Source organism: Marmota flaviventris, chromosome 5 (genome assembly GCF_047511675.1).
Source record: "Marmota flaviventris isolate mMarFla1 chromosome 5, mMarFla1.hap1, whole genome shotgun sequence".
In the NCBI taxonomy this organism is placed as follows: Eukaryota; Metazoa; Chordata; class Mammalia; order Rodentia; family Sciuridae; genus Marmota; species Marmota flaviventris.
In genome coordinates this window covers 50,731,511-50,757,912 of record NC_092502.1, presented here as the reverse complement: position 1 = coordinate 50,757,912, position 26,402 = coordinate 50,731,511, and the positions used below count along the sequence as shown (strand labels likewise).

At 37.0% G+C, this 26,402-nt stretch overlaps 1 pseudogene; it reads left to right on the top strand.

Annotated features, from left to right (window-relative positions):
- The first annotated feature begins 1,324 nt into the window (after positions 1-1,324).
- Positions 1,325-23,784, top strand: LOC114078935 (melanoma inhibitory activity protein 2-like; annotated as a pseudogene).
- Positions 23,785-26,402: the final 2,618 nt, after the last annotated feature.

Sequence of the window (26,402 nt, the reverse complement as noted above, 5' to 3'; positions counted from 1 at the left end):
ACAGATGTCAAAACTCAATTAGAATTTAAATCAAATTCTTAATCATTATCTTATGAAATGATTGATATTTCTTTTAAGTAAATTTATTCTTTTCATCATATTATTAGCTACTTGTCTATACACTAAGTTCTCTTCACTGATTTTATATTGTTTCTTTCATTTTATACTACACGCTGAACAATATAGGTGATTTCTGTGGAAATTATCCACAAAATTACAAACCTAAGACATATGCACACTTACATTTAATATTGGATTTTATTGTGAAAATGATAATTATATTTGACAACTGAGAGATGTACACTCAGAAAGTATTTAGATCAGTGGTCAACAAACATTTTCTACAGAGGTTCTGATAATAAACATATTATCCTTGCACATCATAGACTATCTCTCCCATTCAATCTTGTTGCAGCCCAAAAACAAATATAGACAATGAACCATAGAGACTAGATATGTACTAGTAAAAAATATCTATAAAAGCAAGTTGTCAAGATTTGGCCTATGGGCAAGAGTTTGCTGACTTGTGATTTAGACATCACCTGCAAGAACACTGCTGTCTACTGAACTATTAAAAATTAAAATTATAGAATTTTTTTTGACCAGAGCTCCAAGAGTGAAATCAAAAGTGCAATAAGTTCACATTTAAGACTGACGGACACAATCCCTGGTGGTTTAATAGGGTCGATCTGCACCAGATCCACTGCAATCATCTACACTTCCTCCTTTCATCTTCAACCACCACCACTCATACTCCATTTCTGGGCTAACTTTAAAGGGGAAAAATCAAATGGAAGATACTAATTTTCAACATAAATGGCAAACCTTTCCATTTTGTGGGATATAAAGGTTAATGTTGGGGAAGACATAGGTAAAGTGAACCAGAATTTCTCCTGTCTTCAACCAAGCTTCATGGTGGGAAGTTGTAACAATCACACTCAAAGATAAGGTAGTAACAAGAAGGGAAAATGTGGAGAATCCAAGATGGCAGGCCAGAGGGAGGCAGCATTCTGTGTAGCTCCTTGACCCAGGTCTCAACTAGTTTCTTTCCTGCTTCCCTTCTCATCCAATAGGTGGGTTTGTCTGTTGTTAGCTGGTATCTCCACCCTCAGGATGGTGAAGGTAACCAGGATGGGAAAGTTAGTCTCCAAACTTTTGCACTGTTTCCCTCTGCCTTAGCAGTTCCCAATTAAGAGACCTCTCTCACTGAGGCCTCCAACTGTGGAGCCCTGGTCGCACTACACACCCATTCCACTGAGAGCTGTTTTGCGTTGGGCAGTTAGTGGGCCGGGTTACTGCCGCTGGGGAGAGTGAGGAGTTGAAAATGGGGTACCTGACCAGCTGGAGTTCCAATCTGGGAGTTGCCACCACCAAACAGTGGAGGAAGATGACCCAAGATGGAGGCTGTCCACTTCCAGTGTGCCAGGGTGTAAGGTGGGGTGGGGGGAGCTGGATGATGGTGATGGTGTTGTGTGATGAGTTCAGAGATGAGCTCTGTGACATTTAGTACTGTGGCTTTTGACTGTCTTCAGAGCTTGTGAGATGTCCCCAGGTGCAGGTGGGTTACTATGTAGGGGACTATGGCCATAGCTGCCAAAGTTGAGTCACAAGATGGAGGGACTGGGGGACCCCTTGTTGGTAGATGTGGGTTCACAGGGGAGTAGCCCTGCGTGGGCTAGTAGTTGGGAGTTGGGTGTCAGGAGTCAGGAGTCCTGCTCTAATGCTGAGGCCCGGAGCCCTGTGCAGGGGCACAGCATTGGTGATTTTTGCATGAGAGCAGCTGTGTAGATGTCCTCTATCACTCTCATAGAAACAGTATTCCCACTAGTTGAGACCTAGGTCAAGGAGCTACACAGAATGCTGCCTCCCTCTGGCCTGCCATCTTGGATTCTCCACATTTTCCCTTCTTGTTACTACCTTATCTTTGAGTGTGATTGTTACAACTTCCCATCATGAAGCTTGGTTGAAGACAGGAGAAATTCTGGTTCACTTTACCCATGTCTTCCCCAACATTAACCTTTATATCCCACAAAATGGAAAGGTTTTCCATTTATGTTGAAAATTAATATCTTCCATTTGAAGACAGTAAAGTATATAAAACAAATACACATATGTATTCAGAAAAATAAATGATATTAAAATAGTAAAAATTGGAGGGGAAAAAAGAAAAGCAAAGGCATATACAACACACATCTAATATACTATTCAGACATTCCAGTACTCAAAATTCTAATTTATGCAAAGTACTTGGTTTCACATATGTTGTGTATGTAAGGGTGGGAGGATAGATAGGGAGAAGAAAAAGAGGGGGGAAAAAAAGAAAAGTCTTAAAAAAAAAAGGATTATTGATTGTTTGGGAAATCAGTTTCTTTCCTGCTTCCCTTCTCATCCAACAGGTGCGATTGTCTGTTGTTAGCTGGTATCTCCACCCTCATTTCATATTGCTTAAGGGAACCATACACCAACAAGACTTAACAATTAAATATATATGCCCCAATCAATGGAGCATCTATGTTCATCAAAGAAACTCTTCTCAAGTTCAAGAGTCAAATAGATCACAATACAATAATCTTAGGTGACTTTAACACATCTCTCTCACCACTGGATATATCTTCCAAACAGAAGTTGAACAAAGAAACTATAGATCTCATATAATAATACAATCAATAACTTAGACTTGACTGACATATATAGAATATTTCATCCTTCAATGAGAGAATACACTTTCTTCTCAGCAGCACATGCATCCTTCTCTAAAATAGACAACATAATATGCCACTAAGCAACTCTTATAAAATACAAAAAAGTAGAGATACTACCCTGAAATTTATCAAATAATAATGGAATAAAATTAGAAATCAATAAAAAATAAAAATTACTCCAACACCTGGAGACTAAATAATATGCTACTGAATGAACAATGGGTTGCAAAAGACACCAAGGAGATTTAAAAAAAATAGAGGTAAATGAGAACATGGACACAACATATTGAAATCTCTGAGACATTATGAAAGAAGTACTAAGAGGAAAGTTCATTGTATGAAGTTCATTTCTTAAAATAAGAAAAATTCAAAAAATAAATGACCTAACCTTACATCTCAAAGCCCTAGAAAAAAGAAGAACAAATCAACACGAAAAACAGTAGATGAAACGAAATAATTAAAATTAGAGCTGAAATCAGTGAAACTGAAACAAAAGAAACAATTGAAAAAAATTAACAAAATTAAAAGTTGGTTATTTGAAAAAAGAAATAAAATCGACAATTACTTAGTTATACTAACAAAGAGATGGAAAGAGAAAACTCAAATTACTAACATATGTGATGAAAAAGGTAATATCACAACAGACACTACAGAAATATAGAAGATAATTAGAAATTACTTTGAAAACTTGTATTCCATTAAAAAGAAAATATTGAAGGCATCAATAAATTTATTAAGTCATATAATTTGCCCAAATTGAATCAGGTTGATAAAACAATTTAAACAGACTAATATCAAGTGATGAAATAGAAGATGACATCAGAATCCTACCAACCAAGAAAAGCCCAGGACCAGATGGATACATAGCTGAGTTTTACAAGACCTTTAAATAAGAACTAACACCAATACTCTTCAATGTATTTCAGGAAATAGAAAAAGAGGCAGCACTTCCAAACTCATTCTATGGGGCCAATTTCACTCTGATTCTAAACCAAGCAAAGACACATCAAAAAAAAAAAAAAAAAAAAAAAAAAAAAAAGAAAAAAAGAAAGAAAAGAAAAAATCAGAACAATATCCCTAATGAATGTGTTCTAAATAAAATACTGGCAAATCAACTACAAAAACATATCAAAAAGATAGTGCACCACAATCAAGTGTAATTCATCCCAGGGATGTAAGGTTGGTTCAACATGCAAAAATCAATTAATGTAATTCATCACATCAAATGAATTAAACATAAGAATCATATGATAATATTAATAAACACAGAAAAAGCATTTGACAAAATACAGCATCCCTTTATGATCAAAACACTAGAAAAATTAAAGATAACAGGAACATATCTCAACATCATAAAGGCTGTCTATGCTAAGCCCCATTCTATATGGAGAAAAATTAAAAGTGTTCCCTCTAAAAACTGGAACAAAACCAGAATGCCATCTTTCACCACTTCTGTTTAACATAGTTCTTGAAACACTGGCCAGAGCAGTTAGCCAGATGAAAGAAATTAAAGGGATACTCATAGGAAAAGAAGAACTCAAATTAGCACTATTTGCTGAAGATATGATTCTATACCTAGAAAACCTGAAAAGGTCCACCAGAAAACTTCTAGAACTAGTAAATGAATTCAACAAAGTAGCAGAATATAAAAATCAACACTCATAATTCATAATTTCTATATATCAGTGACAAATCCTCTGAAAGGGAAATGAGGAAAACTACCCCATTTCCAATAGCCTCAAAAAAAAAAAAATCTTAGGTGACTTTAACACAGGTGAAAGTTCTATACAATGAAAAGAATAGAACCCTAAAGAAAGAAATGAAAGTATCTTCTTTGATTTCTTTCTTTAGGGTTCTATACTTTTCATTGAATAGACCTTAGAAGATTTAAAAATCTACCTTAATCTTGGATAGGCAGAATTAATATTATCCAAATGACCATAGTACCGAAAGCACTGTACAGATTTAATGCAATTGCAATCAAAATCCCAATGGAACTCCTCATAGAAATAGAAAAAGCAGTCATGAAATTTATCTGGAAAAATAAGAGACCCAGAGTAGCTGAAGCAATTCTTAGCAGGAAGAGTAAAGCAGGTGGCATCACTATACCAGACCTTAAAGTATACTATGGAGCAATAGTAACTAAAGCAGCATAGTATTGGCACCAAAACAGACTGGTAGACCAATGGTACAGAATAGAGGACACAAAGACTAACCCACAAAATTACAATTATCTTATATTAGACAAAGTGCCAAATATATACATTGGAGAAAAGATAGCCTCTTCAACAAATCATGTTGGGAAAACTCAAAATATATATGCATTAAAATGAAATTAAACCCCTATCTCTCACCATGCATAAAAATCAACTCAAAGTGGATCAAGACCTTAGGAATTAAATTAACTAAAGAACTCAAAAAGCTAATCACCCAAAACACAAATAACTCAATCAATAAATGGGTCAAGTACTTGAACAGACACTTCTCAGAAGAGGATATATAATCAATCAACAAATATATGAAAAAATTTCATCATCTCTAGCAATTAGAGAAATGCAAATCAAAACTACTCTAAGATTTCATCTCACTCCAGTCAGAGTGGCAACTGTTAGGAATACAAACAACCATAAGTTTTGGCAAGGATGTGGGGAAAAGGTACACTCATAAATTGCTGGTGAGACTGCAAATTGGTGCAGCCAATATGAAAAGCAGTATGCAGATTCCTAGGAAAACTGGGAATAGAACCACCATTAAACTCAACTATCCCAATTCTCAGTCTAAACCCAGAGGACTTAAAAACAGCATATTACAGGGACATATCCACATCAATGTTTATAGCAGCAAAATTCACAATAGCTAAGCTGTGAAATGAACCTAGATGCCCTTCAGTAGATGAATGGATTAAAAAAATGTGGCATGTATACACAATGGAATATTACTCAGCAATAAAAGAGAATAAAATCATGGCATTTGCAGGTAAATTGATGGAGTTGGAGAAAATAATGTTAAGTGAAGTTAGTTAATCCCCAAAACCAAATACTGAATGTTTTCTCTGATATAAGGAGGCTGATTCATAGTGGGTATGGAGGAGAATCATAGGAGGATTAGACAAACTCTAGATAAGGCAGAGGAGTGGAATGAGAAGGGAGGGGTCATAGGGTTAGAAATGATGGTGCAATGTCATGGACATCATTATCTAAAGTACATGTATGAAGACACGAATTGGTATAAATATGCTTTGTATAAAATCAGTGATATGAAAAATGGTGCTCTATATGTGTAATATGAATTGTAATACATTCTGCTGTCATATATAAATTTATAAAAAATGATAAAATTTTAAAAAGAAGGGAAGATGGTAACTTAATTCCTTGGATGGATAACTCATGATGGTAGAGTACTGATTTCCATTCTTGGACCATAATTAGAATGAGATGGATTGTAGTAAGGTAGTTCTTAGGTGCATTTGACATTTAACCCTGACAATTTGAGGAAGTGTGCAAATATCAGATCAATATTCATTTCTAGGATATAGATTTCTTAAGACTTGAAACTTATTAGTAAATACTGGGACACAAAAAAAGAGCAAGGGACCATTTACAAAAATTCTTGAAAGCTTTGCCTCATTCCTTTAGAAGAAGAACCAGCCATTTCTTGTGAAGTAATCCAAACATTTGAATAGGAAATCAACACTAGAAACTACCCAGAAATTTCAGTTCTACTTAGTGGACAATTTATTCAAGAATGACCTATAGATGTCTACCACTGATGGGATTGTGGGAGAACTCACATAAAAAGTTTCCTCAGTTATAAAGAAGAATTGGATGAAACAGAACACTCCTCCCAAAGAATCTTACATACTTCCCATACCAAGATAATTGTATGGAGACAGTTGAGTTCTACCATCAGAAAATGGACTTAGACAGACTGGCACTTTCTCATGACCAACACAAACTTGCTTTTGGAAAAATCAGTATTTCTTATGTCTGTGTAATAGCTAAAAAATATTGGAGATGTGTTTATAACAATTGACCATGCATTTCCCTTTACTCCAAGAAGAAATAAAATTAAGTCTATAAGAGCAGAAAGAAGTTAAACTGAATTTAATTCATTTAAATTGGATTTAAAACTAAAATTTCAAGATAATCTATCTTTTTATTTACTAAAGAGTTAAAATTGCTTATACTTCACAAAATTCTTAAGTGATACGAAAGAAATGCTTTGTGTGGAAACAATAAAATTAAAATCAATATAGTATAGAATTTACTGTATAATAGATGTATACATTATACCTAAACCAACTAACCATGATACTGATCAAAATTTTATCCACTATGTTAGGGTATTCCTTGAAGAAAGGAATAAGATGGTGGTTGTATTTCTGTTATACCCACTTATAATGAATTCTAGAAAATCCAGGAAATATTCCTCTGGAAATAATTCATTTACATGTATGTATCACCTACACTTTGAGTAAGGGTCAAGAGCAGTATTGGATTCAATTTATTCTGTAGCCATTTAATAAAGTCACCAATATAATCAAATATCAAGATTGATGAGTATAGCATAACCTATTTATTACACACTGTGCTAATTCACAGTGAAATATTTTCAATTATTATGGGATCAGTTACTCAGTGTGAAGGCAGTAAAGAAATCAGACTTTTAATATCATGTGACTATTAAACACCTTGTCTAACAAAATCCTTCAACTGAACAGCTCTGCTTCACTAACAATGTTATTTCAAAACACTGCCATCCATTGCCCTTGGAATATGACATTCAGATTACATGTTGTATTGGGCAAAGGAAATGAAAGATTTTGTAACTTTTTTTTCTATTTGTCAAGGAAAAAATTTAACAAAGTGTTATCCTGAGGACATTCTGGGAAAACAAATATATTAAAGACTCAGCAGTACACAGAAATAAAAATAATGTCTTACTTTTCAACATAGATCAATATCATATAAAGCCCTGATAAAAATTAATATATAGAGATATTTATGTACAAATATAAAAATGGTTCCTAGGGTGCGAGTAAATAACAGTAATGTGTTGAGTATCTAGATAGATCACCATATTCTGAATAAATTGAATTATACAGAAAACAAAGCAACAAACACAAAATAAATTTAGCCATTGAATGTGGAGATATAGTCATCATGATGGTTATCAAATAGATATACAGCTACAAGCATGAGGCTTTCAACTAAATGTGGACTAAACACATTTAATTCAATTTGTTTCCAAACCCACAGAAATAATTGTTGAGAGCCACAGCCGAAGGGGCCCCAGCAAACTTGCAGCTGCCACCAAACTTCCAGCTGCTGGCTGATGATTGGCTCACAGCGGCCCCAGCAACATCTAGCTGATTGGCTCCTCGGCCCCAGCAACATCTAGCTGATTGGCTCCTCTGCGGTGATGCTCATTGGACTGTTTCCCTGCCCTTTCAGACCACGGAGCTGCTCATTGGGGGACTTTTTTGGCTCCGCCCATGTGACCCAGCCAATCGGCCTCAAGAGCAGGAGGATTGTGGGAGGTGGAGAGAAGCTTGTGTGGGAGAGAGAGGCTTGTGGAAAGCCGGTGGTGGCAGTTGAGGCTCTGAGGGTTTTTCCTGAGAGGCTGTTTTGTTTGGCGTGTGTGGTTCTAAAAATAAAGTTAGTTTCTTTTGACAAGTGGCTCCTGATTGTGCCCAGCCAGACTGCGGCATTTGGTGGCTCGCACGGGGAGCGACTGAGGGTAAGTGAACTGCTCGCCCCTGAGGGCAGGGCAAGAGGTTGGGTAGCCATTTTAAGATTCTTCTTTTGTTATTTTGTTTCACTTTTGTTTTAAGTTGCCTGTCCCTGGAGATGTGTAAGATGGAAGAAAAACCACTCACATCTGAGGAACAGATAGGGAGAAAGGACGGATGGACATTTCAGGAGGCTATTATAATGATTTTGTGTTGTTCCAATTTTGTTTCACTCAGTTTCAGTTTTGTTAGGCGTTATCTTGTTGGGTTGTATTATAGTAGAAATACGGGATCAGAAATTAGTAAAAAACAAACTGAAAGAGTGTTAAGTAAATTGTTAGAGGAAGGAGGCATCTCAGTAAAATCAAGAACAATCAGGGCATACGTTGATACAATACAAAAATGTAGCCCATGGCTTTTTAAGGAGGAGTTGTTAAATATATCACAATGGAACCATCGTGGTGAAGATTTAAAAAGAATAGAAAAGAAAAGCCCAGGGACTCTGCCAGTCGGCACATTGCCATTGTGGATGTTCATATCTTGTTTGCTTAGTCCAAAGCCTTCAGTTCAAACAATGGTAGAGGAAGGAGAAGACATATTGATTCAAGTAAAAGAGAAGGTCTCTCAAGTTAGTCAGACAGAGGAAAAGATTCAAGTAAAAGAGAAGGCCTCTCAAGCTAGTCAGACAGAGAAAGAAAGTGTAAAACAGAAAAAGCCATCAGGGGGAAAGTTACAACAGGAGACTGCTACTAACACCTTTCTATCACCAGAGGACGTAAGTGTCCAACTAACAAGGCCACCTCCATATGCTGGGAGGTCCCCAACCCCCACAGTTGATAGTTGGGATCCTGAGACAAGATCTCAAATATTAACATGCCCTGTATTTGAGGCAGGAGGGCAGCGATTTTACCAAGTTTTAAATTTCAAAACAGTGAAGCAGCTAAAAGAGGCTGTAACAACCTATGGTCCTCAAGCACCCTTCACTGTAAGCATGGTCGAATCCATTAACAACTTGAACATGACGCCAGCAGATTGGGCTAATATGTGTAAAGCTGTGCTAAATGGAGGACAATACCTGTTATGGAAGGTTGCCAATGAGGAATTTTGCAAGGAGACGGCTAGGCGAAATGCAGCAGCTGGTTATCCTCAGAGAAATCTAGATATGTTGTTAGGAAAGGGACCTTATGAGGATCAGCAGCAACAAATTGCATATGATCCTGGCGTATACGCACAAATTGCTGCAGATGCAATTAAGGCATGGAAGACTTTACAAGGACATGGAGGTTTACAAGGTCAATTATCTAAGGTAATACAAGGAGCTAATGAACCTTATGCTGAATTTGTAGATAGGCTTATTCAAACAGCTACCAGAGTTTTTGGGAATACAGAACAAGCAATGCCATTACTAAAACACCTGGCTTATGAGCAAGCGAATCGTTGGTGCAGAGATATCATTAGACCATGGAAACATGAAGATTTAAACACATATATTAAATTATGTAGAGACATTAATGAACAAGAGCAAGTCGTGGCAGCTGCAGTAAAACAGGCTTTAGATGCCAGAGACATTAATGAACAAGGGCAAATTGTGGCAGCTGCAGTAAAACAGGCTTTAGATGCCAGGCCAAGAACATGCTACAATTGTGAACAAACAGGACATTTTAAAAGGAATTGCCCCATTGGAGGAGGGTTTAACAAAACTAGGTATCAAAGGAGTAGAATACCAGGTATTTGCCCACGATGCCGTAGAGGGAGACATTGGGCTAATGAATGCCGTTCTCAAACCACCATAGAGGGTACTCTATTATCAAAAAACGAACCAGGACCAGGTGTTTATCCACGATATCGTGGAGAAAGGCATCGGGCTCCATTGCCAAAAAATGGACAGGGGGGCCCAATGCTCCGGGGCCCAAAACCACAAATATACGGAGCACTGGAGGAACCCAGCAACCCCATCAGGGTAGTGCCCAGGACACATTGTCCATCAGATCCCTCATCAGACAAACCAGAGGGAGCGCAGGGTTGGACATCTGCGCCTCCGCCAGAGCAGTACTAACTCCAGAGATGGGAGTTCAAATCATTCCCACAGGGGTGAAAGGACCTCTTCCCAAAGGAACAGTAGGCTTATTATTGGGACGCAGCTCTTCTACTCTAAAAGGACTTATGATAAGTCCTGGGGTAATTGATCCCGATTATGAAGGTGAAATAAAAATTATAGCCAGTTCTCCAAAGGGTATATCAGTAATTTCACCAGGAGATAGAATAGCACAGTTACTAATAATACCCAGCCTACATGATAAATTTTCCAGTCGTACTGTAGAAAGAGGTTCCAAGGGATTAGGCTCCACAGGTGTAGATTGGGCTATGCTTTCTTTAAATTTAGATTCTCGCCCCATGCTAAAACTAAATATTCAAGGACATGAATTTAATGGGCTACTGGATACAGGTGCAGACCTTAGCATCATCTCTCGTCAAGAATGGCCAAAACATTGGCCATTACAACAAGCCACTCAAACGCTTCGAGGCCTAGGAGTGGCAACTAATCCCCATAGAAGTGCAATGGTATTAGATTGGAAGGATCCTGAAGGATGTGAAGGAACTATACAGCCATATGTATTGAATCATCTTCCCGTAAATTTATGGGGACGAGATGTCCTAGATCAATTAGGTTTGACATTAACAAATAACATCAACCAAAATGCACCCACTATTATGACTAGACAAGGTTTTAGGAAAGGAAAAAGATTAGAAAAACAAGAACAAGGTATAGCAGCACCAATACAAATAGATCAAGGAACAGACAGACATGGGTTGGATTTTCAGAAAGGGCCACTGAGACAATAAAAATTACTTGGAAATCAGAAAGACCAGTATGGGTTCCTCAGTGGCCCCTGACTAAAGAAAAGATACAAGCAGTCCATGACCTGGTCAAACAACAATTAGCAGAAGGTCATATACAACCTTCTGTATCTCCCCATAATACTCCCATTTTTGTCATCAAAAAGAAATCTGGTAAATGGAGATTATTGCAAGATTTAAGAGCCATTAATAATGAGATGGTTATTATGGGACCTGCTCAATCAGGGATTCCTCAATTGTCTGCTTTGCCAAAAACCTGGTATGTTTTAGTTATAGATATTAAAGATTGTTTTTTTTCAATTCCAATTCATCCTGAGGATAGTCCACGTTTTGCATTTACTATCCCTGCACTAAATCATGAAGGTCCTGATCAGAGATATGAATGGAAAGTACTCCCTCAAGGGATGGCTAACAGCCCAACTATGTGTCAAATTTATGTTAACAAAGCAATCCAGCCACTTAGAAATCAAAATCCTGAACTACAAATATTTCACTATATGGATGATGTATTATTAGCACACAAAGATAAAAACACATTGCTAGAATGTTATGCCACACTTACAAACTTATTAAAAAATTATAATCTAGAGATAGCAATAGATAAAGTACAATTAAATTTTCCAATTAATTATTTAGGAGTTCTATTATCCTCAACCATGGTCCGTCCACCAAAAATTCAAATACGAGTAGATCAACTCAAATCACTTAATGACTTTCAAAAGTTATTAGGAGACATAAATTGGATAAGGCCTTATTTAGGTATACCAATAGGAGAGTTGGGACATTTATTTGATATCCTAAAAGGTCCATCAGATCCAAATTCACCCCGAATGTTAACGCCTGAAGCAAGAAAGGCATTAAAAATCATTGAAACATATATGGAAAATATGCATTTGGATAGAATTGATATAAGTTTGCCTTTATTATTTATTGTACTACCAACAAAAAATATTCCTACAGGAGTATTTTGGCAAGAAGGTCCATTATTATGGATACATTTATCTTATTCTCCTAACACTATTCTTACTAGGTATCCTGAGGCTGTAGGACAATTAATACTCAAAGGAATAAAAGCAGCAAAGGGAGTGTTTGGAATTTCTCCCAATAAAATTATTACTCCATATACTATGAATCAAATTGATGAGTTAGCTAATGAGTTAAATACTTGGGCAATAATCATGTGCAAATCTAATGTTTCATTTGATAACCACTTACCATCTAATCCTTTATTGTCTTTTTGGTCATTGCATCCTGTAATTTTTCCAAAAATGACAAGAAAAACACCTATCATGAATGCTCCAAATATATTCACTGATGAGTCAAATAATGGTACAGCAGCAGTAGTTACCCCTGATCAAACTTTTACATTTTTAGTACCCAAACAATCAGCTCAAAAGGTAGAGCTTAATGCAGTTTTACAAGCTTTTGTGATGTTTAAAGATTCTGTATTTAATTTATTTTCTGATAGTCAGTATGTAGTTAATGCTATAGTATCTCTTGAAGATGCTGGTAGGATTTCCCCTTCTTCTACTGTTTTCTCTTTGCTTTCCACTATACAAAGTCTAATCTGGGACAGAAAAGATCCATTCTTTATAGGACATATCAGGGCACATACAGGATTGCCTGGAGCCCTTAGTTTGGGCAATGATTTAGCAGATAAAACTACACATGACATACATATTTTCTCTACACTAGAAGAAGCTATAAATTTTCATAAAAAGTTCCATGTCATTGCTAATACTTTACAAAAGCGTTTTAAAATAACTAAGGAACAAGCTAGACAAATAATAAAACAATGTCAAAATTGTGTGACCTTTTTACCACAAGTTAATCTTGGAGTCAATCCTAGAGGATTGATACCTAACCATATTTGGCAGATGGACGTCACACACTTGCCAGAATTTGGAAAATTAAAATATTTGCATGTTACAGTTGTTACTTCTTCTGGATTTTTGATGGGCTCCCTTCATGCCGGAGAAAAAACTAAAGATGTTATAGCTCATTGCTTACAAAATTTTGCCACTGTGGGTGTTCCAAAACAGTTAAAAACAGATAATGCCCCTGGTTATACTTCTACCTCTTTTAAACAATTTTGCTCAACATTTGGCATTACTCATATAACAGGAATCCCATATAATCCACAGGGACAAGGCATAGTTGAAAGAGCTCATCAAACTATTAAAATGTACTTATTAAAGCAAAAAGAAGGAATTGGGAAGGGGTATATATTCCCCAAAGATAAACTTAAAATAACCCTTTTTACTCTAAACTTTTTAAATTTGGATTCATCAGGACTTAGTGCTGCGGAAAGGCATATGTGTCCAAAAAATGTGCATAAGCCCAAGGTACTTTGGAAGGATATTCTAACAGGACAATGGAAAGGTCCTGACCCAGTAATTGTCTGGAGTCGGGGGTCTGTTTGTGTGTTTCCACAGGGAGAACAGCAGCCGATTTGGATTCCAGAGAGATTAACCAAGGTCCTGACCCAGTGATTGTCTGGAGTCGGGGGTCTGTTTATGTGTTTCCACAGGGAGAACAGCAGCCGATTTGGATTCCAGAAAGATTAACTAAAGCGATTTCTACAGACCAAAAAGAAGATGATTTGGCTCAAATCCATAACAACTGATATCCAAAACTCCAGTTTGGCTATTCTTACATCTGCAACAGAACCAGGATGCTTTTTTCAATATCTATTTTATTATTGCCCTTTGCCATATCATGAAGTTCTATTTTGTTTTTTGAGCTCATACAGACCTAGGTTAATGTTTTGCTGATCAGTTCTATTTTTTGACTATAGAGTTTTTAAACATTGCAATGGAGATTTCACCTGTAAAAAGTTATAAGGCCTTTACTATAATGTTATGTGTTGTATGTATTATATTATGTGTGCACACTTGTGTTTTGTGTTATATGTTTGAATGTATGTATGTCCATATATCATATATGATGAGCGCTCATGATAAAATGGATCCAAATATTTTTTTTGACGTGATTTATATGGTTTAATTTAAATTGGGTAAACAACTGTTGAGGATTGTTTTAATATGTAAACAAAAAAGAAGGTTAACAGATCTGTTTGTTTACTTTCACCTTTCCTTTTCATTATATTTAATAATTCTCTTAAAGATAATGTAAATTGTTAAGAAAAATGTTTTCTTTTAGTGCCTTCTGTAATGTTACATAACTTTTTCTTTAGCCATTATTGCCAGAATTCCTATCTTCATCCCAGTGCCGGTGAAGACAATGTAAATTGTTAAGAAAATTGTTTTCTTTTAGTGCCTTCTGTAATGTTACATAATTTTTTCTTTAGCCATTATTGCCAGAATTCCTATCTTCATCCCAGTGCTGGTGAAGTCAAAGATAAAACCAATCTACAGCTTCTACAATAGCCATCACTGAACTGCTTGCAGAACTTGCCTGGACACATTGTGAGCTCACCTGTATGCATTGTGAACTATCTGTTGGTGCAGCGACTTGTGGTAGTGTTGGGGTATTTTTGCTGATGATGTCACCGGTGGTACAATTTTTCAAAGGAGCCCTCAATTGGCTTAATGTCATGGCATTTTGCATCCTCCTCTACTAGTGATGGTCTAAAATTTGGGGGCCAACAGAGGTGAGGCAAAGAACCTCACTCCCCCACTGGTGCAAAGGCCTATCCACAAGTATAGCTGTATGCTGGACCGGTAGTCAGTGACGGGTATGATCCAATTGCAGTGGTACCAACCTAAGACAGGAGGCTGACGCCTAGAGGTCAGTTCATCCGATGACGGGTAAGGACCATATGTTGAATTGGACTGCCTAACAGACACGGTCCCTAAGCCACATGCTTGTTGTTTAAACAGAGAGGGGGAGATGTTGAGAGCCACAGCCGAAGGGGCCCCAGCAAACTTCCAGCTGCCACCAAACTTCCAGCTGCCGGCTGATGATTGGCTCACAGTGGCCCCAGCAACATCTAGCTGATTGGCTCCTCGGCCCCAGCAACATCTAGCTGATTGGCTCCTCTGCGGTGATGCTCATTGGACTGTTTCCCTGCCCTTTCAGACCACGGAGCTGCTCATTGGGGGACTTTTTTGGCTCCGCCCATGTGACCCAGCCAATTGGCCTCAAGAGCAGGAGGATTGTGGGAGGTGGAGAGAAGCTTGTGTGGGAGAGAGAGGCTTGTGGAAAGCCGGTGGTGGCAGTTGAGGCTCTGAGGGTTTTTCCTGAGAGGCTGTTTTGTTTGGCGTGTGTGGTTCTAAAAATAAAGTTAGTTTCTTTTGACAAGTGGCTCCTGATTGTGCCCAGCCAGACTGCGGCAAATAATACTTTTAAATATACAAAGCAATATAGACAAAAGAAACAGGAAAGAAGACAATACAAATATGAATGCAGGCTAAAGATTTCAAAACTCTTTTTCAAAAATCAAACTAAATAGCTAGAAATGACTAAATTGTCAGAATAGAGGAAATTAGACTTTAATTGATTGTAGAAGAGTAAGCCAAACAGAAGCAAATTCTTGACCACAGTGCAATACAAGGGCTTGAAGCTCAACGACCTCTTGAAGAAAGGGTTCTGACTTTGTAATAGCAAAATTTTCTTTAAAAGTCTATATTTAAAAGTTGTTTAAGCTCTTAAACCTAAATCCCACTGGACAGAGAACTACTTGTCATCTATTGTGGCAGACACATAGAAATTTGCTCTATGAAAATTAGGTCTGGAAGTTTTCTACACTTGAGGTGTAACTAAGTGTGAGACTGCTATACAGAAAACATGGCAAATTAAGTATAATTCTAGATTGTGAAGAGTGAAATCCCCAGCTTCTCTACATAATTCCCAGAGACATGCTTCCTTGGTTGGAAAATTACAGATGTACATCTAAAGAATTTGGCCAAAAATGTAATAAAAATTTAAACAAGACCTGTTGGATGATATCTAAAGTTAGAGCAGTCAAGACGCTACACGCTTTAACTTGTCCATCCTTGGCCAACTCCAGGTAGTTGTTGTCCAAATTATATTTCATTGCTCCAGTTGGTGTTAGAGTATGTGAAATATAGAAAATAGAAGATCCTACATAGGAGAAAATTGAAGAAATTCCAAAGTTGCTTAATATGAGAAAGCCCCAAGTTGAGAACTTGAAGAAAACCTAAAAAGAAGACCAGTTTAGAGTATAGGAGAAAGATGGCAGCCTCCAGGAGGAACAATGGTTGGATACCTGATGGGTTGGTCATATTCAGAGAATAGTTTTTGTTATTTGATAAAGTTTTGTTGAATTGGTGAAAAGTACATAAAAATCAAGCAATTGATAAAAGCTAGTTATTCATTCCATAGAAACCCTCAAATCATAGAGAATCAGAAGCATAATGCTCTATATGCCTCAATTATAAAATGATAATTATAAAAGCATAAAACACAAGCATTCCTCAAATATAACTGCTTTGAATATATGGACGGGTTAAGATTTATTTAACTGAGAGAAATAAGTCTCCATCCTCCATTTTTTTCATTTAATAAGTTGATATACATTGTCCAAAACTGAAAATTTAAGTGATATAAAGCGTATTATTTAGAAATATGAAGGAAACACCACAGATGGTGAGAAAAGAGTTGAAGTAAAGGCACATGGATCATGAGACCCACTGATTTCATAACCTGAATCTCTACAAAGATCCAAAACACTTTGGTGATTCAGAATATGGAATTCAGAAATGTTCAATTTAGAGAAGCAATTGCAATGCAAAAATAATATTTATTGTATAGCACTACCAGTAAAGTTTTAGGCAGCTCTTGTTAATCATATTCATATTTCTGATATATGAATTTGAATGATCATAGTTCATAGACTATAAAAAAAGATCTTGCATAGTCTTAGGTAACTGGTAAGATTTTGGCTACCAAATTGATTTTTTTTAATTTTTCAAAAACTTGGAAAATTTGAATTAAGGAGAGAAATTTTTTACATGTTTGAAATTTTATTTTTAAAATCATCTATGTGTTATCATTTGATAAAAATATAGATATACATTTAAATGGCAGATAAATAAATAGTAAACTATCATAAAATGAGAAATAAAGATGACTTGACTAGTCATTTTCAGATAAACATGCAGTTTATAAAATACACCTGATGAAGATATGTAAGAAAGGGCAGAATAGGTCTTGGATTTGGTGCTCAAGTAGCTAGATAAAAAATGAACCAATGCAATTCATATGAGTATAAACAAATCCATAAAACTAAATATATAAAACAATAAATTCAGATTATCATAAAATAAAATATAATAATGCAACATTAAATTGTTAAATCACATGAGAGTATATTAAACTTACAAAAGGACTCACCATGATTAATATAGAGAGTATGGAGTAGGTTGACAATAGTCTCAGAGTACTACTCTTCTTAATGATTTCAGTGTTTCCACATCAGAGTCTACAATATGATGGAAAGGAATAACCTAGCAGGCCTGGGTTGCTCAAACTGTACATCCCCAAGAGTGTTTTGTCAGGACTGACCCTTGGCTGACTTCTGAGAGCTGAGCTTTGGAAGGTTTTGCCTGACAAATGTTTTTGTATGCCTGCCTGCTTGGGCCATGTTGTGCCATTTTGACCAGATAGTTTATGCTAATGATATGGTTTATAGTGGACACCTGCTTTTTCAAAACTGTAGGGCTCTGGAATTTCTGAGTAGCAGAGTAGCTGAAGACACAAGTCATATTCGATGCTCAACTGATCACCAATAAAAACTCTGGCACCAATGCTCTGGTCAAGTTTCTAGTTAGCAATACCTCACACATGTTTTCACACATCATTGCTAGAAAAATTCAGTTTCTCCTATGAGCCTGCACTGGGAGAGGCACCCAGACCTTCCAATATATCTTTTCCCTTTTCTGTATCCTTTTATTGTCATGAGCTATAACCCTGGACATAAGAGCTTGTGAATGCTGTGGGTTCGCTAGGGAACCACTGAGTCTGAGGGTGTTCTTGGAAATATTACCATCAATGTGAAATTTGACACTACTGAAGCATGCATGTTTTTCTGGTGCCAGAAAATTAGGTTTCTAGGACTGCTTTCTTCAGTTGAAGTTGCCAGTTATTGGTACTCTCATTTACCATGAATTTCTTTCAACTTTGGATATTATGCTTTGTTATTTTACATAATTCCTAGCCTTCTAAAATTTTAAAACTTTACCATTTGTAGAATCAAGCAATGACTAACTGCCATCCTGATATTGTCTAAACAGATCTATCACATCATTAGTTTTTTAGTTGAAACTTAATTCTGAGTTTAGCTGTGATTCCCATAGAGGAGTATATATCATCATCAAAGACTATCCTATTAAAATGAGACAGAGTCTGGGAGAAACTGTTAACCTTCCAGCTTACTTCAAGGTGGCCAACCTAGCACAATTTCATTTATGCAAAAGGTAATGTAAAATTGATAGCAACCAGTACCAAGAACAAATACACATTGCTTGTTATCTAATTTATAGAACTGTAGAGCAGACTAACTAAAATAAGGCACATGAAAAGGGCTTTATAAACACAGTGGTGCTAGTCATTGGCATTACTATGAATTTACAGATTTAAGCAATTAACAACTTGATCAATTTGTTTCTTTTACTCAAGTCTGACTCACTCTTCAGCTTCACCATTGGAAAGAGGAACCTTCTGAGTTTGCCCCTGTCTGGATGGAATCCCAGTGAGAAAGGAAAGGATTTTTAGAGTAATATCCTGCTTAACAAGCTAGAAATAAGGCGTCCCCAAAGTCAGGCTCCATAAATTCCTCTTGAATTTTCTGTTACCAGATAGTTGGAATAGACCACATACCCAAAGGAGCTTCTAATTTGAAGAATAATTAGAGCAGATTCTTTCTGACTAATGAGACTGTGTTTTCAAGGTTGAGCACAAAGTGTGGGGAGACTAAATTTTTTTGTATGTAAACAAAGAAGCATCTGCCAGGATCATTAACTGAACTCTCTTCTCTAATACATCACTGTTTTATTCGTTCTGTCTTTGAGCTGTTGCTTCTGCCAAGCATGCCCTACCCCTTGCTGTGCTGTCTGGTCCTTCTGCCTCTAGTTATAGGAACAAGAAGCAATCCTGCAGGGACATCATCAAATCTTTTCCATCCTTCTGTGTTTTCAAAAATCCGTTTTTATGAAAATGAATGTCAACTGTACAAAAAGATGACTGTGACCATAAAGAGAATACCTGGAAAATTACTTTCTGAATAAACATGTTTTATTTCCCTAGTAAGAAGTGATACATTGTAATTTGTAAAGGAAAGAAACAATCTCTGGCCTTTATAAATCTCCTACTACTTTTTTGTTTACCTTAGGTCTCATTTGCAGAAGCCTCCTGGCACTAAGAAGAGGGGAATTCAGCCTTTTTTCCTCAGTGGGGAATCTGCAGATAACCTTTTTATATGTTTTTATTTTTAGTACTGGGGATTGAACCCATAGGCATTTTACTGCTGAGCCACATCTCCAGTCTTTTTTAAATTTTCTTAATTTTGAGACACTCTGGCTACATTGCTTAGGGTCTGTCTTAGGTGTCCATCCTGGGCCTCAAAACTGCAATCCTTCTGCCTTAGTCTCCCAAGGTGCTGAGATTACAGATGTGTGCCCTGGTGCCTGGCTAAATCCGCCCTTTTAAAGAGAGAAGAAGATGATGGCATGACTCAAATTATAGAATGTAACAACGTATGAATCTGCATTTTCTTATCTTTGTATTTTCTTTTTAACTTTTATATTTTGCATCCCTCAGGATTTAATAAAAAATGAAGGTACATTTTTTGAAGAGACACAAAGACTGTTACCAAGGAAAATTTAGTAAATAAATATGATCATAAATTAATTGCATTGGACCCAGGGAAGTCAACATAGTTTTTCTTTGGTTGGGGTTTCTATTTGTGGCCTCTGGTCAGTAAGGGGTACTTCTGTGGATGGTCAAAGCCAGGACTGTAACAAAAACCCTTTCTTAGAACTGAAATTAAGTCTTCAGCCTGAGGCTTAGTTCAGGTCTAATCCTGCAGAGAACCTGAGTGTTTTCTTAGCATTTATGACTCTAGACAACCACCATAACTGAAATAATAATAATAATAATTTGAGGCAGATCATCAACTTAAATGTAAAACATATTCTACAAGGGGAAAAAATAGGAAAACAACCTCACAATCTTGGAGTCGGTGAAGATTTCTGAGACAGGATACAAAAGGCACTAACCATAAAAGGAAGTGGAATGATCTGGAAATTAAAAAGTAAAAGTTTCTGTTTTTCATCATCAAAGAACCCATTAAGCCACACATGGAAAAATATGTGAAATACATATGTCTAATAAAGGAATTATAACCAGAATACATAAAGACCTCTGTAGCTTGGTCAAAATAAAAAGATGAGCCAGTTTTGAAGATGAGAACAAAGATCTCACAAAAGAATGGAATGTGTGGAGTGTCCAGCAAGCTGGTAAAAGGGTGATCAAGATCATCAGTCATCAGAAATAATTCCTATGACTTCTATGATAAGTGTCAACAGGGCTGGGAATGAAGCTCAGTGGTAGAGAGCTTGCCTAGCATGTAGAAGGCCTTGGAGTTTAACCTCCAACACTGCAAGAAAAGGAAAGGGAGGAAGTATAAAGGAAGGAAAAAGAGAGAGGACGGGGGTGGCGGGGGAGAAAGGAATGATTCATTACAAGGGCAAATGATACAAACATAAATATGTGATGTCCTAGCTCTTTAAAAATTTTACAAAGGTTTAGAATTTTCGTTATATCAAACTGGGTGATATTATGACTGTATAGAACACACATAATAAGTTCTGCCCTCACCTGGCCTAAACCAAATCAACAGGTAGGTGACCTAGAGAGGACTCCTCTCTGGATCCACTGGGACAGGCTTGAACCTGCGCTACTTCAGGATGCACAGCCTAGGGGAGGGGCCCAGATTCCCTGACAGGCAGTGTGAGTGTGCTAGGCCCCTGGGAGCCCATGACTGGGGCTCCCATGCCCATGCCCAAAGCGCCCCCCACCCTCACTGGTTGACAATGGTCTGCTCCGTTGCCTGGTGCAGGTTTATACTCCTGACCAAAGGCCTGAGTGTCCATAGCCTCTTTTGGCTGGGCACGGTGTGGTTGTGGAGGGAATAGCCAAAGTAGCCTTAGGGTGATGGAGGGGCAACAGGTGCCCCTCAGCCATACTTGGGGGTGGTCCTGGAAGAAGTAAGCAGGGTTGTGGTGTGCCTTGTCTGAAGACATGGAAACACACCCTAGTCCTTATGGCTGTCCATGGGAGTTGGGGATACGTACAGCTATTGGATTTTTTGTTGTTGTCTTGTTTTTGTGGAGAAGTTTTCAGTCTGTGAGAAGCAGGCAGTACTTGAGAAGAGAAAAAAAGCTTGCTCTAAAACTTTCTGAATTAATTGAGGAAAAATGTGGACTACTTGAAAAAGTCAGTCTTGTCCAAAAAGAATATGAAGGCTTAGAGTCATCTTTAAAGAATGCCATTTTGGAGAAGGAGTCAATACAAGTGGAAAATTTGGAGGCAATATACGCAAACCTGGATAGGTCCATATCTAAATTTGAGGATGAAATGCTCTGTCTAGAAGAAGAGCTAAAAGAAGGGAAAACTAAACATTCTCAATAGGCTGAATTGATAGAGTATATATCAAAAAGTATTAAGTCCCTAGAAGAGGAATCAAAATCCCTCAGATCACATATACCTGAAGCTACAAGAACCTTAACAATATTTCAACTGAATGCAGAAGGATTGAAGGTACGAATAAAAGAAGTTTCAAATGAAAATTCCCAACTCCTGGAAAGTCAGAAACAGCTTTTACAGGAAGCGGAAGTATGGGAAGAAGAAGTGAATGGCCTTAATAATCAGAAAACAACACTTGAAGACTCCAAAGAACATGAAGAACAAGTTCTAAGAGAGAAAGAAAATCACATTAAGTCTCTGAACAATTGCTGAAAGATTGGGCTCCTGTGCTTGAAGAAGACCTAAAAGACGATGGTAACTTGGAGTTGGAAATGAAAAGTGAATCAGAAATCAGTGCTCACTTAGAGGATCAGCCAAAAGGAGCTTTGAAGAAACAGCTTTATGCTGATAAGTTAAATTCCTCTTTTAAAATCTTAGAAGGAGAAAGAAATCAAGTTTTTACTTTAGTATCTGAAGTCATTGAAACAAAGGAAGACCTTATAGAAGAGATTGAAAATCTTAAGACAGAACAAGCATCTCTGCAGTCAAAAAATACACAATTTGAAAGTGAGAATCAGCATCTTGAACAGAAACTTAAACTCATCATTGAAGTATATGAAGCAATTGTAATGAAACTCCAGAGGAAAGTAACAGAAGAGGAAAATGACCAGGTAGTGCAAGAGGAGAAACTTTTCAAAATGGAGGAAAACATCAGCCATGCAAGTGAACAGCTTAAGACCTATAGAAAGCAAGTCAAAGACCTTGAAGAAGAGTTAGAGAGAACCATTTATTTTTATCAGGGGCAGATTACACACTATGAGGAAAAAGCACAAGATAATGAGTGGGCAGCTCAGAGTGCTGAAAGATATCTCAATGATTTAGGGAAACAAGAGGCTCACGACAGTCAAAACTTCACCGAAAATGAGTCTAAATTTAAAAAAGATCCTTCTGCACTTCATGTTTCAAATACAGCCATTGGCAGAGAGCATTTCCCAGATGGTCCCTCACCATTGGGTTGACCTTCATCTGAAATGAGAGCTCCACTTTTGGAAAAGGAGGGTCCACTCAGACTCTCACCTTTGCTTCCAGGGGTAGGAGGAAGAAGCTCAAGAGGCCCAGAGAATCCTCTGGGCCCTCAAATTATCAATGAAAGAAGAGAATCCGGCTATGATGGGATAACTGATCATCAGAGAGTGCCTTATAACATTAGGCCCCTGTCATCTCCATGGGAACAGAACCCTAAGATGATGATCGCTCCACCAGGCCAACCATATTGTGAGTCTTCCTCTACCAAGGCAAGATGGATGTTATTCTAATTATGGTGGACCATCGGGACCAGCAGAACTCAGAAGTTCTACTCTGCCGCCTTTGGATCAAATAGATGGGCTTATGTTTTCTGAAATGGAATCCAGTAGAAATGATTCCAAAGTTGATCTTGATAATTCCAATGTGCCCAATTCATCTCTCCCTGCTGAAAACCAAGAAACCGCCTCTGGCTTTGCTTTCTCACCTTTCCCTCCAATCAGAGGTCCATTGTTTCCAGTGGATCCAAGGAATCAGTTCATGAGAAGAGGACCTTTTTTTCCTCCACCTCCTCCAGGAAACATGTATGGAGCATCTCGAGAATATTTTCCATGGGGCCCACCACCCCCTCCATTCCCAATGGAGCCATGGTGTTTTCTTCATTATCTCCCCCCAAGAGCTGAATTTCCCCCCCCCCTCCCTCCCATGCATTCTGAAAGTAGAAGTGAGTTCCCTTCAGGGTTGATTCCACCTTCAAATGAGCCTGCTACCCAACATACAGAACCACAACAAGAAACTTGACAATATTTTTTATCTGACTTCAAAAGTAATCTATCTCTCATTTTTAGTTTAAATATAACTGCTTTTACTCAAATGATTATACTTTTAAATGATTAAGCTTCCATTTGAAGCTTAATGGAATTATAATTGTTAGAATTGTATTTTGTAAATAAAGATTATTTAAAAATTGACTTTATCAGTAAATTATTTTTATTTTATTTTATTCTAGATAGAGTAAGTCAATTTGATTAATCTACTATTACATAAGCAACAATGGGAGTTCTATATACATAATCTTGTAGTCGAGGATTTTTTAAAATCCAATCGAAGCCTGTGCCTTTATGCAAAGAAATGTACGTATTATGATTGTAGCATATGTGAAAGTAACTATGCTTAATGAAAGATTTTAATTGATTTAAAGTTTTGTTTCGCATTGAGGATAATCATAAAAATCAGCTAGTTTTTCCATAAAAAAATAACCAGAGCATATTAAGAGTATAAAAGAAAACATGACTGTCATGTAAACAGGAAATTTTAAGTACAAAAAATTTCCAGGTCTCGGGAAAATTTTTAGGAAATCTAAAACCCCATTTAAGTTCACTTGATCAACATTGTCCCTTATATCTTTTCTTTTATTCCCATTTTCATAAAATTAAGAATTGTAGAATGCTGTGGGTTTGGTCCTTTTTAAAATTTGTTCTGTTAATTGGCATGTCTTAGGGTAAGATGTGACCTTTCAATCAAGGATTGTTTGGTAGGAGTATGAGTAATTCCATGGGTTAAAATTGTATTCCAATGAGTCCTAAATTGTGCAAAACCCAGAGTATATATGCAGGGGCGTTATCTGTTTTTAAATAAGCAGGCTTGCCCAGGGTGGCAAAGCAGAGTAATAAATGAGAATTGTAAGCAGATAAATTTTTAGATCAATCTGCAGTAGCTCAAATAAACCCAGAATGAGTATCAGTGGAAATACAAAGAAAGGAATAAGGATGGAGAGACGGGAAATGGGTTAATACCCGTTTGCCTAAGTGCTTTAGAAATGTATAAATTAAGGCCACAGAGAAATATTTTATACCCAAAGAATGGTTAAAATAAAAGGACGGATGACACCATATGCTGGTGAGGATAGAGAACAACTGAGATTCTCTGACATTACTGGTGAGAATGTAAAATGATAGAAAGGCTTTGTAAAACAGATTGACAATTTCTTATCTACACATGTTTATAAAATCTCCCAGGGTTTCTTTTTTTCCCCCCATTGGTTTGTCACTTTTGAAAGTCTTTAATATTTTTATTAGTTGCTCAAGACAATACAATGATCTTGACATATCATACATTTGATTCAAATGGTGTATGAATTCTCATTTTTCCACCTGTACAGATTGCAGGATCACATTTGTTATTCAGCCACATATATGCATACAGCAATACTAGTGTCTGTTGTATTCTGCTGCCCTCCTTATCCCTCCCTCCCCTCCCCTACACTCCCATCCCTATTCTCTACCCATTGTACTGTGACACTTATCTCTCTTTTTCTCTTTTTTTCTTCCCTTCCCCCTCACAAGATCGCATATGTATTTTGTGAAACCATGAGGGTCTCCTTCCGTCTTCCATGCAATTCCGTTCTCCCTCCCTTTCCCTCACTCCTCTTTTCCTTGTTTCATGGTAATCTTCTTCTCATGCTCTTCCTTCCTACTGTTTTGAGTCACTTCCCTTATATCAAAGAAGACATTCGGCATTTGTTTTTTAGGGATTGGCTAACTTCATTTAGCATAATCTGCTCTAATGCCATCTATTTCCCTGCAAATGCCATGATCTTTTTATTTTTTAGTGCTGAGTATTATTCCATTGTGTATAAATGCCACATTTTTTTTTTATCCATTCATCTATTGAAGGGCATCTAGGTTGGTTCCACAGTCTAGCTATTGTGAATTGTGCTGCTGAGCTGGAAAGAATGCTGTAAAGTTTCTAAACTGATGTTTCTGAGATTTCATTCATTTCAATTCTATGAGTGCTCTGAATGTAACCTCTTCACAGATTTGTTTTTCAAAATAGAAGTGATCTTATGAAGGCACAATCTAAACTTTAAATATGTAGGATAAAGCCCTGCTGGCAATTTTCTCTCCTTTTAAACAAAGCTTTATAGTTTAATAAAACCATATTAATTAAATAATTATAAATTATTTGTTTTGTTCAGTGAAAATAATTCTGAATAAGAAAAAAAGGCTACAGACTGAGCAAATTCCTTGAAGCATCAGACAGCTTATAAGTATTATAGATAGAATTATACCTCCCCAAAATTCATGGATTAAACCTCTAAGACCCCTCCCACATGTGGCTGGCTTTAGAGAGAGGGTTTTTAAAGAGGTCGTTAAGGGCAAGTGAGGTCATAGGGATGGGACCTTAATTTAAAAGGACTGGTGACCTGTTATAGAAAGACACCAGGAACAGCTCAGTGTACAGAGAAGTCATGTGAGGCCACAGTAAGAAGGTGATTATCTTTCAGCCAAGATAACAAGCTCAGGAGAAACTGTGAAACTTGTCCAGGCAAGGGACTTGTACAGCTCAGCCTCTCCACTTTCTCGTGAATTCAAAGAATTAAATCCATAGACACAAAGGTGACAACAAACTAATAGGAT